Raw genomic sequence first — 14,685 nt, forward strand, 5'->3', positions numbered from 1 at the left:
TAAAGAAACCGTCGAATCATCAATATCTGAAGCAATTAAGTTGGAGGTCATGAAATTTTAAGAAATTACCTTTTTATTGAAACCCTAGAATCCGGAGAGAACGTTAGAAACCCTAATTTCGTATTGTTTGAGGTTGTTCCGATATGAAGGTCGTAGGAACTAATCGGACGTGCCGTTTTTGGCTGAGACGACATCTTGAGCGAAGGAGATTGAGACGTGATGGTGTTCCATGACCATTTCTCAGTGGATCTCGGAGATTTCTAGAGAGAGAAAAGGGGGGGGGGGAGAGATTGATGAACGTTTTAAAAACTGAATTAGAGCGGAGACTTGATTTGAGAGAGAAATAGAGGGAAAAGGGGGCGGTTGGTTATTTGAGAAAAGTATTTTAGCGATGCAGGAGACGTGGGAGTTGCTTGTTGGCGTAAAAAAGCAGGTGGTTATTTTACTGTTCATCAAAACTTTTTGTTGTTCTCCTTTAGTTTATAAGTAGTATATAGTTCTATTACTCCACTCAAGCTCAAGTTCATCAACTGACTTGATCGTCAGAGGTACCACGGGGGAATCATCACCCCGCCCTCTCACGACTTCTTCTGTGCAGATCGCAACTCTAACTCAGTTGCCAAACATAAAGTCGAGAAAGGAAGAGATCCCCTTCATCATCCTTCATCACCCCGCAAGCATCCTCTTCTGGATTAATAGTCTGTATGATATCGAACATCAACACCAATTTTTTTAGATTCATCTTTAAATTCATGGTCGGCGAGATTTGAATACAGATTGCTTTGGTACAATGTTGAAGGACTCTGTTACAACACCAGAATTTTAAAATTAATGTGAGAGTTATTATTTTGCATTCTAAAAGTTGCCACCGATTGTTGCACAACTAATATACAGAAGAACCCTAGATTCCTTGTGCACATTAACACCCTGTGAAGATGACCAAACTTCCACAAATGACATATGTACATAAAATGCTTCCAAATAGCCAATTTGACATAAAAGCAGAAGGTGAGTTAACCAATTCATCATCTGACTTATGTAAGGGATAGATATTAAGATATTACGACTCTGTCACTTGCCCACTATTTAATCGAGGATTTCGATCATCTCAAATTTTATCTTATTTGAAGGAATTTATCAAGGTCCGTACATCTCTTACAGGGTTTCTCCCTTTGGTTTCTGGCACCTGCATCTTCACAAACACAACAGAAAGGACCACAAACGCATGCGGAAATTTAAAATTTACCTGCAGAAAGGAGTAAAAGAACAAACTTGTGATAAAAGGAATAACTGATTACATTATCTAGTAAAACAATTGACAATCATCACCTGATGAGCTCCAGGACATCATAAAATTGAAGGCATCTGATAAAGCCAGAGAATGGAACCAGTTCTTTAGCGTCACAAAGGCTTCCAGCAGATCTTTTCATGTTGATGGAAAATATCTGAACCAAAAGGACTACCACGATGTATTGTTCCCTTACTGCTGCTAATATAAACCAAAATACTCGTCTCAGACACGATTAACCATGGTTTTGCCTCCATTCCCAGAAAAAGAGAACCTATAAACACCTACTCTCACACGAAAAAGTTAGCTTCATTTAGCAATGAAAAAAGGGTTAATTGTGGATGACCCGTGTAGTCCTATTGGATTGGTGCGGATAGACCCCCTGAGTGAAAATGTTTTACTCTTTCAAGTGAGTTTCTCCGTACTTGGGTAAATGGTAAATGTGCTCTATCGGCAATTTACCCCCAAAAAAAAAAAAAAATCTTAAAATGCATGAAGAAAACTACTAGTATGCCCAGCAAAGCCAGTATCGGTTTCAACTGTGATTGAGAAGAACCGTGCAAGATGAACGAGATGCCTGACAACAAATTAAGTGCCTAGGCACGTTCCAGATGCTGAAACCTGGAAATATTCCAGCGTTTTCTTAGAGTAGATTAGGCATATGTTGGGGTAAAAATACCTTGACGTAATGGTTCTTCTCTCGGTCATTTTACCAATAAGAGCGGCCTTCTTCCAGATTTATTCATTAAGAAACCGCCGACTGCAGTCATTTTGGAACTTAAAGAATAGCCACTGTAGTGGTATCCGTACTGCCCGATGAGAAACCTGGTTACTTCCAACATAAAAAGATGTTAGCAAAAATCTGAAGATGTTTGTACGTGGAAACATTTCCTAGTTTACCCGCTGATACAAATATTTTTCTGGCATAGTAGACAATCCCAATGGCTTCCCCAAATTGCTGAAACGCCATTAGTCCAACGCCAACGTCGATTTTTCACCAATGAATATGATTTAAATATTTATAGGAAGCCAGTAAAATGATACTTACAATATAGCTGCACGAAGGTAGCGCCTCTGAAACACGTCCAATATCCTGTCTTGTGGGAGGCTTAATTTCAAGGGCCTTTGTGAATTCCTGATATAAATACGTTGAGTCGGCTTCATAATGTTGCATAGATTATTATCTTTTAAATTAAGGATTTAGTACTTTAATCTCCTCAGCCTCTTCGTAAATATCACAATCCTTGCTGCGTAGCCTCAGCAGTGCTGATAGAAAATCATTATTGTGATCATTCTTTGCATGCATATATAAAACTTTTTTAGTTTTATTGACACGTTAATTATGTTTAACTTAATGGAGGAGGTGTCACATAATAGAATGGAATGGAATGGAATAATAAGATTAATTCATGTAGCCGACCCCAAACATTTGAGATAAAGGCTTTGTTGTTGTTGTTGACACGATGACCATTTAGACGTTGATAGATAATGCATAAAGTTTAGCATTGAAATAGTTTTTTATAAAAGAAATTAAAATAAATTCACTTAATGGTTTAGTTTACTGAATGTAGAGTTTATTATCAAAGAACTGAATCTAGTCTATTATAATGCCTTTCGAGGACATATTTATTAACTAAGTTGTGTCTCTTTTCAGTTTATTATTCTCTACTCCAGAATTAGTTTTTATTTATTCGTTTTCCTTGTCAAAGAAAATCTATACATAGCAAGGCTGCATTCAATCTACCTCAAATTTCGTAATAAATAAGTAAATAATAAAAGATTATATAAATAATGAAATACATGCAGAAAAGGAAACTATGAGCTATATATACCTATAAGTACTGTGAGGTACGCCAAGCCTAAACTGTTCCACAACAGATACTCCGCATATCATCAACTGCGTGTGGTACAATACATTCACATAAGATACAAAATGAAACAAATTCTATAAAATATTTTCTTTGTTCCCACGTGATTAATGGCCTGTACATCCTCCCCAGAGATCCTTCGGTATTTTTTCTGCTGTGTGTATACCTGTTAAACCAATCCATGTTTCAGAATAAATTATAAAATTTTATATAGATGCTTAAGTATCACATGATTTTTATTAAAGATTAGATGATATATGCAAACAATTATATGAATTAAACCCATTCGTGAACTACATAAGGGAATTTTTTTTGTACCAACCACATTTTAAAAAAAGCCTGACTCGGTACCCAATTGAGAACCTACCAAGATCGGGCCGCCAAGAATTCTTATGTTCTTCTTACTAGTCTATATCAAATATTCGATGTGTATGAGGGATTTAAAGGGAGAGGGGTGTTGAACCTTCCCAAATATTATGGCAAGCCATCCCATGATACAGAGTATATGTGATACGGGTCATTACCTGCACACAAAAAATATTACTTAGTACATGAGAATTGTCAAGATTTAGTGTCTAAAATTCATTCTCTGTTAATACAGGTTGAATTGAAAACACAATCTAAGATTCACACATGTTTTGTGCCAATTATGTATGTGACATGCTCACTCATTATTGCTCCTATCATTGCTCCGATAGTCAATATTGAGCCGAAAATAGAGTACTGCAACAGGCAATTTGAAATTATGAATATGTGAGAATATGTATGTACACCATATACTTAAATCTGACTCTATGATGATGCATGCAGTCTGGAATGAATAACTACCTCAGATAAAGAAAGGTTAAAGTCGTGCACGATTCTATCTTACAAAGAAAGGTTAAAGTCACGCGCGATTCTATCTTGGCCTGGTGAAGAAAATCCAAACCTGGAAGCATAAAATCATTTAAGCATTAAAATCTTTTTTTTGCCCCCTTTTTTTCACTCCAAGAAAGTATATTAATCGTTTGATTATAATGCCTAAGCACTAATAGATAAAGGATATCGCTACCTCTTTGTATTATTTTTCCAAGAGATGAAAGTATTCTTTTAATATTTCAAACTTAATATAATCATAATTTCATGTAATTTGGTTAAAGATGACTTGGCGTTCAGCAATTCGTGTGTATTTCGAGAATGACGCTCTCACTTGGGTAAAATAAGCATTATATCAAAATCCTGAGGTGTGGGTATTCGGTCAAGGTATGAAGATTAACAGTGAAAAAAGGGCTGCATACAAGTTAAATTATATCCTAACAGCAAGTGTTTGTACCAGATTCCATTGAGAATTCATGTGTCCATAAAATCACAACTTATTAACATTTATGTTAAGACAGATTCTGCAGTAGTCTACACCTTACAGCATAACATGTCAAGATGCTTACAAAACTTCCTTCATTTATCCTCCTCCAAAGTTCCAAATTATGAAGAAATCTGCAAGAATCTGTTCAATGTAGCTTCAAGAAAATTACTTTTCCTCACACTCCATTTGCTTTAGTCATTTATGTTTGAATTTAGGAAAAAAAATCGCATCAGCCCTTTGACTTTTTCGTGATGTTGAAACCCCTTAAAGCTTATGTTTTTCAAGATATCCTTTAGACTTATCGTCAACCTCTCTCATCTCTCGTCCTTTCTCATTTTTTTCTCCTCTTACTCTACCGCCGTCACCTCCTTCGCGACTGCCTCTTCTCCTACTTCTCCATTGTCGCCTCTGCCCTTCCCCTGTTGCTTCTCCTCTTCTCCCATGTCTCTCTTCCTTCTTCTCCATTGTCGCCTCTGCTCTTCCCCTGCTGCTTCTCTTCTCTCATGTCTCTCTTCCTTCTTCTCCATTGTCTATCCTCCTCTTTCGTTGCAGCTCTCCTCCACCCTCCCATCTCTCTTTCTTCCTCTTTATCGTCTATCTTCCTCTTCTGGCACAACATCTTTGTTGGGACAAACCCAAGGCTGGATAGAGCAGGATCGCGGCGAATAGTAGTACGACAATAGTGAAATTAAACACACAGATTTTTACATGAAAAAACTCCTAAATAAATTTAGGGTAAAAAACACAGGTAAAAATAGAAAAATTCACTATGAGGAAAACTTAGGAGTTACAATCTCTCTTTATAATGAGAATCTCTCTCTCTCTCTCTCTCTCTCTCTCTCTCTCCCCCCCCTCTCTCTCTCTCCTGCTTACTACTAGGATAATCTCAACTTATGGCATGTAGATGGTTACAGTAGCAGGTAGATGGTTATTGTTACTCAGTAGCAAACAATTTTAGCCTTCAACAATCTCTCACTTGAAGATTTGATTGAAAATTAATCATATCTTCACACCATTTTTTCTATCTTGTCATTGTCATGTTGTTTATGTCTCCGTCAAACCACAAAAGGATCAACACCAAACATACTTGTCAGTGCTGATTGTCTTCGTCAAAAAATCTGCTAGGTTATATTTAGTATGAATTTTATGCATATCCACTGTTCTTTCTTCCACTTTCTCACGAATGAAGTAGTACTGAACTCAAATGTGTTTCGTCTTTAAATGAAAAAGTAGATTTTTTGCCAAATGCAAAGTATTTTGACTGTCACAAAATAGAGAAATATTCTTTTGTTCATGCCCAAATTCCTTCAGTATCATTTTTAACCATATTACTTCTTTACTAGCTTGTGTAGCTGCTACATATTTTACTTCTGTTGTTGATGGAGCCACACCTGACTGTAGTTTTGAAATCCAACTTACAGCTTCGACAGAAAGTGCAAATACATAGTCTGTGATGGATTTTCTATTATCACGATCACCTGCATAATCAGAATCAATATATCCACTAACAATAAAGTCTTATCCCCATAACATAATGCAACATCTGAAGTCTCCTTAATATATCTTAGGATCCTCTTTACAGCATTCCAATGCTCTCTACCAAGATTCGCCATGTATCGACTAACTACTCTCACTGCTTGTACAATGTCTAGTATTGTACAAATCATAACAGATATTAAACTTCCCACTGCTGATGTATACGGTACTTGAGAAATCTTCATTGTCTCTACTTCACTGTTAGGACTCATACTAGAGGATAACTTAAAATTAACAAGAAGTGGGATAGAAATTGACTTACAATCCTGTATGTTAAAGCGTCGTAAGATTTTTTTCAAATAAATTTTCTGATAAAGCCAAACCTTCTTATTAATTCTACCTCGATAAATTTGCATCCCTAGAATCTTATTTGCAGATTCTAAATCCTTTATTTTAAATTTTCTAGTTAATTATGCCTTTAATTCTTTGATATGATCTTTGTTGGGGCCTGCAACCAACATGTCATTAACATACAACAATAAGATAACAAAATTATTTTTACCAAACCTCCTGAAATATGCACAAGGGTCTGAATTAAGTCTGTTACATCCAAGACTCATATAAATGAATCAAATCTCTTGTACCAACACCTCGGCGATTGCTTTAGATTGTACATAGATTATTTATTCTGCAAACCAAGTTCTCATTTTCTTTTTCTTCAAAACCTTTAGGTTGGAGCATGTAAATTTCTTCTTCAAGATCTCCATGACGAAATGCTATTTCACATCTAGCTACTCTAGATGTAAGTCAAATATAGTGCTTATAGGCAGGACTATTCGGTCTGTTGTAAGTCGAACTACAGGAGAAAATATTTCATTAAAATCAATACATTCTTTCTGAGCATATCCTTTCTGTTGTAAGTCGAACTACAGGAGAAAATATTTCATTAAAATCAATACATTCTTTCTGAGCATATCCTTTTACCACCAAATCAATACATTCTTTCTGAGCATATCCTTTTACCACCAATCTAGCACGATATCGCTCCACTTGATCATATAGTTCCTGTATTACATCATTAAGACAAAGTAAGTACTCTAAATTGTTATTTATTGCATGATCGACAAGTTGTCAGTTACAACTTTCGTCTGATGATTCATCACCGTCAAGATCGATTACAAGAGGTTTAATATTGTTGAATACAAGATCTTCATCATAATCGAGCCTGGTTTTGGTATCAGCTTCTTCTCCACAGTCCGTCCCTAGGGCCGATGGTTCAGTATCGGATTCAACACCGTAAAGAAGGGAATCGATAAAGTAATTTTCCAACCCTTTAAACGGTTGCTTATCCGCGACCACCGTCTTGACCTCATTATTAGTGTTAATATATTTTAGATACTGATGGAGGGTGGAATGAACTATAACATTGCTATGGATTCAAGATCGACCCAATAGCAAGTTATAAGAAGTCTCTGCATCGATCATGTAACATGTGACTTTGGACTTCAAATCTCCAAGCTGGCACTTCACTCAGATTTTACCCAATGGTCTAGATTCACTGGTATTGAATCCATAGATTACAGTACCCGTGGAAGTCAATTTGCTGCCCGGGATTCCGAGATGATACATTAATCGGAGTTGCATGATGCTAACAGTGAAACCCGTGACGACTTGGATCCGATTGACAACGCTAGAGCCAATGTATCCGGTGAAATATAAAGGCCTTTCATGTTTTGAATTCCTTACTTGTATATCCTCCTTTGTAAAGGTGATACAAGAAAATTATTTGGTTGTCAGATTGTAGTGTTGAACTGATGGCTCTGGCTCTTCAGGGACTTGCTTTATTTGCGTGATGAAAGCATCAGAGTCAGTCAAAGCTTCTTGCAAAGCTTCACTGGTATCTTTGGAAATACATAGCAATCATATAGAGTAATCCTCGCAGGAATGTTGGCCAACTGGGCCATTACATTAAAACGGTATGAAGCGTTCGAGTTTTCCAGTTTATCTCTTCCAATCGGTCGATTGAAATAAGACTGCTTCAGAATCTGAACCTCTTTGTATTGAGGTTCATTCTGTTTTGTCGCCACTCCCTTCTGCTTAGCATCTGGTTGTTGTTGGGGCTTGTCAGTCGGTTTGGGAGGAGTTGAAACTACCCCCAGTTCAACCAAAGTTTTGGCATTCTGGTCAGAATCTTCAGGATACTTGTACTGATATTCATTCCCGCTCCTAGTAGCAAAAGCTTCGTGCTCGTCTTCAGAAAGTGGTAAGGTAGGGATGCCTTCGTCATCTTTCTCTGGGATTATTGTAGCAGGACAACAAGATTTGCACTTGCTTTTGGGTTTCTTCTTTGAAGAGGACCCCGCCCACTGTTCATCTCCAAGCAGATCTGGATGGACCCAAAGAACTCCGTCGTTAGGTATGGTATATGGTACGAGTCCCTTCTAGCATTGTCCATGAGGGTTGTCGTTCACTATCTTTATCTCTACCTTCGACATGGGTCTAGTTGAAACCACGATAGAGGGACGGAGCCGAAAACTGATGGATATTGCATTTGCACTCACTTTCTTTTCTTTGGGCTTCGTAGTTATGATGCCAGCATCGATCAAGTATTGAATTTGATCTTTGAGAACGTAACAAGCCTTAGTATGATGGTGGACTCTTCTATAATAAGCGTAATACTTTAGATCCGAGGTTTTCTTAGCTTCCTCTTCATTCGTGATTGGTGACAACTTGATCTTGTTGTTATCGAAAAGATACTTGAAGATAGCTGGCACTTCATCATCTTTGAATGAATATTTCTTTGGGAATCTAGGTTCTGAAGTCTTTGGCTGCCTTGAGGATTGCTATGCTTAATGCTGCAATTGAAATGATGACTGCTTGCGGTTGTCGTTGTGATGTTTGGTGAGCATCAATAGCAGCTGTGGGAGCCTTTCCTCTACATTGAGGATTAAAATTTTGCTTTTGAGGATTGACTACCGACTGACCCCTCTCAAGCTTCTTTCTCATGAGGAAGCTTTCGGCCTATTCACCATGCATCTTGGAAGTCACGACCCCCATGACTTCTAGAACATCCAAAGAGAGATTATTATGACACTGTTTGCGTCGAAAGTTGCTGTTTTCATTGCTATCGAATCTATTACAACTTTAGTCGTTACAATAAACTCGAATAAAATAAAAAGTTGATCTTTGTATAAGATCTCCTTACATAGTGAAAATAAAAAAAATTATAACTTTATCAAACAAACGCAGAGATTGTTTATCGGTCTTCTGCTTGCGTAGGATCTTTGCCTGTGCCGGGGTTTATCCGTGGACGACTGTCGATCTGGATCCGGTTAATGGAAAATTCGGCAGAGCTTCGCCTTCACCGAGGTAGTGTTTGATTTGAAGCGCTGAGATCGACCAAGCGAAATCAGAACTCTTCTAGAGATTAAGACCAAGCCTAATCTCAAGGGACGGACGGACGGGGTTCAGATCCTTCGAATAGCTCCTTCTTTATGCCGAAGTTCGTCGGGATCTGATCTGCCTTCGTTGAAATTCGTGCTCCTTGACTCCTCAATCCGGCAGCACCTCCACGTCTTGATAATAACTCCGCCCCCGAAAATGGAGGCCTTGGGTTCATATTTATAGGCCTCGGATGCGGTTATTTGGATGAGAATAAGTGATTTGGCCTTATCTTCAGTTAATAACTGATTAACCATGTTTGGGAATGATATCTAGGTAGTTATGAACCTCTGGAACAGAAGAAACCGATCGAAACAGCCTAAAAACGCGTTTTGGAGGTTACGGGCAGTTCTGGGCATGAGACGAACTGATGTGACCCACGTGGGCGTGGGTCGGATGGATCCGACCCATCGCCGCACGGGTCGGACTGATCCGACCCGCCACCGCGCGGGTCGGACTGATCCGACCCGCCGCTGCGCGGGTCAGTTTGAGATATCTTCGGTATTTTAGTCATAACTCTTTCGTACGACCTCCGATTAGGCTGATTCAAGATGCGTTGGAAATCTGACGAAGATATCTACAACTTTTCTGTTTGAGATTTTTCAGATTCAAATCACAGCATAGTCAAAACTTTACTTCTTTGTGCGTCGAAATCCCCTCAAATAGCGCGGTCCGATCAATGTTACTGTAGCACCCTAGTCCGACCCCAGTGGCTACTGTAGCACCAAGCACCCGTCGTCACTGTAGCACCCGCCAGTCCGACTCGTTGTACTATAGACACTCTCCGCCTGCGGTATGTAGCACGCATCCAACCGCGGTTACTGTAGCACCCTAGTCCGACCCACGGTTACTGTAGTACCCAGTCCGACCTGTGGTTACTGCAGCACCCCAGTCAGACTCGCGGTTACTGTAGCACCCCCAGTCTGACCCGCGGTTTCTGTAACAGCCTTAACTCACTCATCCGACCTCGGAATGAGGCGATTCAAGATGCGTTGGAAATCCGACGAGGAGATCTACAGGCTCCCATAATTGAATCATATATGGAATAAATAGGACACGAGGGGTGATCCGCCTTTTGTAAATAACGCGGGGCTCCCGATCAGCTCTCGTTTCCATTATTCCGAAGTTCCGTTGCTTCGTATGACCCGTCGACTCACTTTATGTGTTTGTCGTTGTCAAACGAGTTCCTGCGACTCTAATAGCGACGTTTATCATCTTCTCTCTGTCTCGAGCCGTGTGCGGACACCCATAGGTAGTTTTAGACGCCTACAGATACCCCCTCCAAAGTATTTCAGACTCATTCTTTTATAGAGGAGTCTGGAATGCTTTGGATAAGATAGGTCATCTCCTCAATTTCATAGAGTGACCTTGAACTACCTCAATTCTTAACTTCTTTAGCCTTCAATCAAAACACTTTTTTCGTCGAATAGATAAAGTTCTTCCGGCGCTGCGTTTACCGTCTGACCGTTGTTAAAATCTTGAACTGAGATTGGTGTGTAAGTTTCTGAACTTAGTTCGTGCCATTGAGTTGACTTTGAACTGATCATCTTCGTCAGAAATTCATATCTGAATCTGATTGAACTCTCTGAAATCATCGTTCGCCTTAATTTGGCAAGATTGTTGATGCGTTGACCGGCATCGATCTTTACTGTAACGCGTTGTGTGGCGTTGACTTTTGTTGAAGTCTACACAGTTTAAGCTCTTAAGGTATTGGAGCATGGCGTTGTGTGGCGTTGACTTTTGTTGAAGTCTACACAGTTTTGTTGATAGCGATGAACCAGAGTGCTATGAGGAGGCTATGCAAGTTAGTGAATCTCAACAGTAGGAGCATGCAATACAAGAAGAGATAGATTCTCTACACTCGAACGAGACATGGGAGTTAACTCATCTACCTACATAGAAAAAAGCTTTACATAACAAATGGGTCTACCGGGTTAAACATGAGAGTGATGGAAGCAAGAGGTAAAAGGCTAGATCAGTCGTGAAAGTGTTCCATCAGAGTGGTGTTGAGCTTAGTAGCTGGTGAAAATCTCTACCTTGAGCAGTTGGATGTGAAGACTGTTTTTCTTCATGATGACTTGGATGAAGAAATCTGCATGAACTAACATGTTAGCTTCATTGAGGAAGGAAAAGAAGATATAGTGTGTAGGCTCAAGAAGAGCTTGTACGGTTTGAAACAGACTCTGAGACAATGGTACAAGAAGTTTGAAAACTTCATGCAGAGCAATGGCTATGAAAGATGCAATTCAAATCATTATTGCTATTTTAAGAGTTTTGAGACCAGCTATATCATGTTATTATTATATGTTAATGATATATTAGTTCCAGGACCATGTTTAGAAGAGATAAACAAATTAAAGAAGCAGTTGGCGAAGGAGTTTGCTATGAAGGATCTGGGTGCAGCAAAACAAATTCTTAGGATGTGAATTAGTCAAGATGAATTGTTTGTTGGAAAAATTGCAATGAAAAGAATAAAGAAAATTGATTTGTATTTCTTTGATTCCGATTACAACTTGATTACAAAAGAGAAGAGAACGGATTTGATTCTCTCCTTTGTTTAAAACTGGGTTCTTCACGGTGGCGATGGAATGCCTCCTTCGATTGATCGCGTCGAAATTGCTCTCCGTTGACGATCCGCTGTTTTGCTTCACTGGAACGATATCTTCTCCTCACGATTTGACGTTGTGGAGAACTTGCGTGGCAAGTTTGAGAACTCTGAACGAGTTTAGAAGAACTCTGTAAAAGAGTTGATTTGAACCGAAGATCGGTTAATAAGCCAAGGACAGAGGCTCCCTGTTGCTGAAGTTGAAGATGATCTTCGTTGGAAGATGATGTCGATCTCCTTAAAAGCCTGTCTCCAGTGGTCGATCCAAGCCAAGAAAATCGAACCGAACCCCAAGCCCTCGTGAACTGAATTGATCTTCAGTTATTTATAGAGGATTAAGGGGGTGAAACCGCCCCTTAAATCTCTCCTAAGTGGGCGAAAATCCCTCAGAACGTGGGATAACGGTTTTGAGGCCGTTCGGCTTGTGTTTGAACAAGTCAAAACACCCAACCTGGCGTTCAGAACCCAACTTCGCCTCTTAGAATTGAGACGCGAAGTTGGGTGTTGGCTGAACATTGATGAACGCGAGGGTCGCTCGCGTTTTGGTTTGTTGTAGCTTAGAAACGCGGGGGTCGGTGTTGGCTGGACCCCTACGAACGCGAGGGTCGCTCACGTTTAGCTTATAGCTTGGAGACGCGGGGGACAGTGTTGGTTGGACCCCTACGAACGCGAGGGTGGCTTGGAAACGTGGGGGTCGGTAGCTTAGAAACGCGGGGGTCGGTGTTGGCTGGACCCCTACGAACGCGAGGGTCGCTCACGTTTTGCCTGTTGTAACGCGGGTCCGACTCCAGCGTTTTGATGTTGTAACGCGGGTTCGACCCTGGCATTTTGATGTTGTGACGCGGGGTTCGACCCTGGCGTTTTGATGTTGTGACGCGGGGTTCGACCCTGGCGTTTTGATGTTGTGACGCGGGGTTCGACCCTGGCGTTTTGATGTTGTGACGCGGGGTTCGACCCTGGCGTTTTGATGTTGTAACGCGGGGTTTTGATGTTGAGACGCGGGGTTCGACCCTGGCGTTTTGATGTTGTGACGCGGGTTCGACCTCGGCGTTTTGACGTTGAAACACGGGGAGGACCTCCGCGTCTTGCCTTGCAGAGATTATCACCAAGTAATCTCTTTTTGTCATAGCGTTGCAAAGATCATTGTCTTGTAATCTTCGTCTTGGCTCCTTGAGAATATGAGAGTCGTCAGATTGTAACTCCCGATGTTGATTGTGAAGGCTGTTGAAGTAGAGCTTCCATCAGTTGTCGTGAAGGTCGTCAGATTGTAACCTTCAGCAATCTACGCGAAAGTCTTCAGATTACAGTCTTCTGGAAGTCGTCAGATTGTAACTTCCATCATCGGTGGTTGATGGGGGATAAGCTATCTATTGTGATTTTTAGACAGCCTACAGAACCCCCTCCAAAGTTTTTGAAAGTTCGCGGTTGACTGGGACGAATTTTCGGAATACTTTGGATCTTAACTCTGATCTTAGAGCTGTTGATTCCTTGTCGTAAAGGAGTCGTTCTCTGCACTTGCTTTGAAGGCATCTTGGTTGAAGGGATTTGCCACGTAGGACCTTTGTGAAGGTATGCGTCATAATCCTGCTTCTGGAATACGGGGGTGGACTCCTGCGTTTTGAATTTGAGACGCGGGGCTGACTTCGGCGTTTTGAATTTGAAACCCGGGTGTGACCTCGGCATCATGATTTTTGTAACGCGGGTCTGACCTTGGCGTTTTTGAAAGGATTTGACATGAAGGACCCGTGTGAGGATGAGCTTCGAAGAGAAACTGTAGCGACGATACAAGCCACTCATGAGCAGAAGCTCTCAAACGTCACATCACAACTCACATCCATGCAACTGATGAGCTCGCAACATTCATAGGATTTTTGGCAAACCCTCAGCCATCAACGGATTTGATAAGCCTTTACCGACTACCGTTTGAGTCGGGCTAGCATGTGGATTGTCTAAGTCCGTTCCACATGTAACGTTGTGCTAAGAGAATGAACTCTCTTAGACTTGATGCTATGATTTTGAATACATAGACTTTGTCATTTTCACGGAAAAATACTAACCGGCAACTTTTTACGGGAAAAGACTAACCGGCGACGCGTGTTAGGCGTAGGCTTATCCCTGCTTAGGATTTGGGATAATGTTCCCCATGCGTGTAAGGCATGGATTTTGGCGTTATTAATAACGACCTGCTACGATGTTGAATACGTAGACTTTTGTCCTTTTTACGGTCAAAGACTCACCGGCAACGCGTATTAGGCGTTGACTTATCCCTTCTTAGGATTCGGGATAAAATTCCCCATACATGCAATGTATGGATTCAGAGATTATCAATTTAATGATAATCACTGGCTACGATATTGAATACGTAGACTTTGTCACTGTTTCTTCCTGTGTTATTCGAAACACTGAAAGAAAATTAGAAGTGCCAGAGGTGTAATATTAACTTGGCATGAGTTTTCACTTAGAGTGAAATTCAGAAATTTTCTTTATTATAACTAGGATAATTCTAGAAAATATTTAATCCCTTGGGGATTTTATAATGACAACTTGTTATTCTTGTTGAAAAAGGATTAACAAGTTCATTGGGGAGGGTTTGACTGTTAGAGGTGTGATGTTAACCTAACAGTATTTTATGGACCTATCGCTCTATTGAGGAGAGTCGATAAGT

General features: G+C 40.2%; 1 pseudogene; it reads right to left on the minus strand.

Moving 5' to 3' along the window:
- On the minus strand, nucleotides 1,877-5,025 carry LOC109846864 (annotated as a pseudogene).

This window comes from Asparagus officinalis, chromosome 7 (genome assembly GCF_001876935.1).
Source record: "Asparagus officinalis chromosome 7, Aspof.V1, whole genome shotgun sequence".
Lineage (NCBI taxonomy): Eukaryota > Viridiplantae > Streptophyta > Magnoliopsida > Asparagales > Asparagaceae > Asparagus > Asparagus officinalis.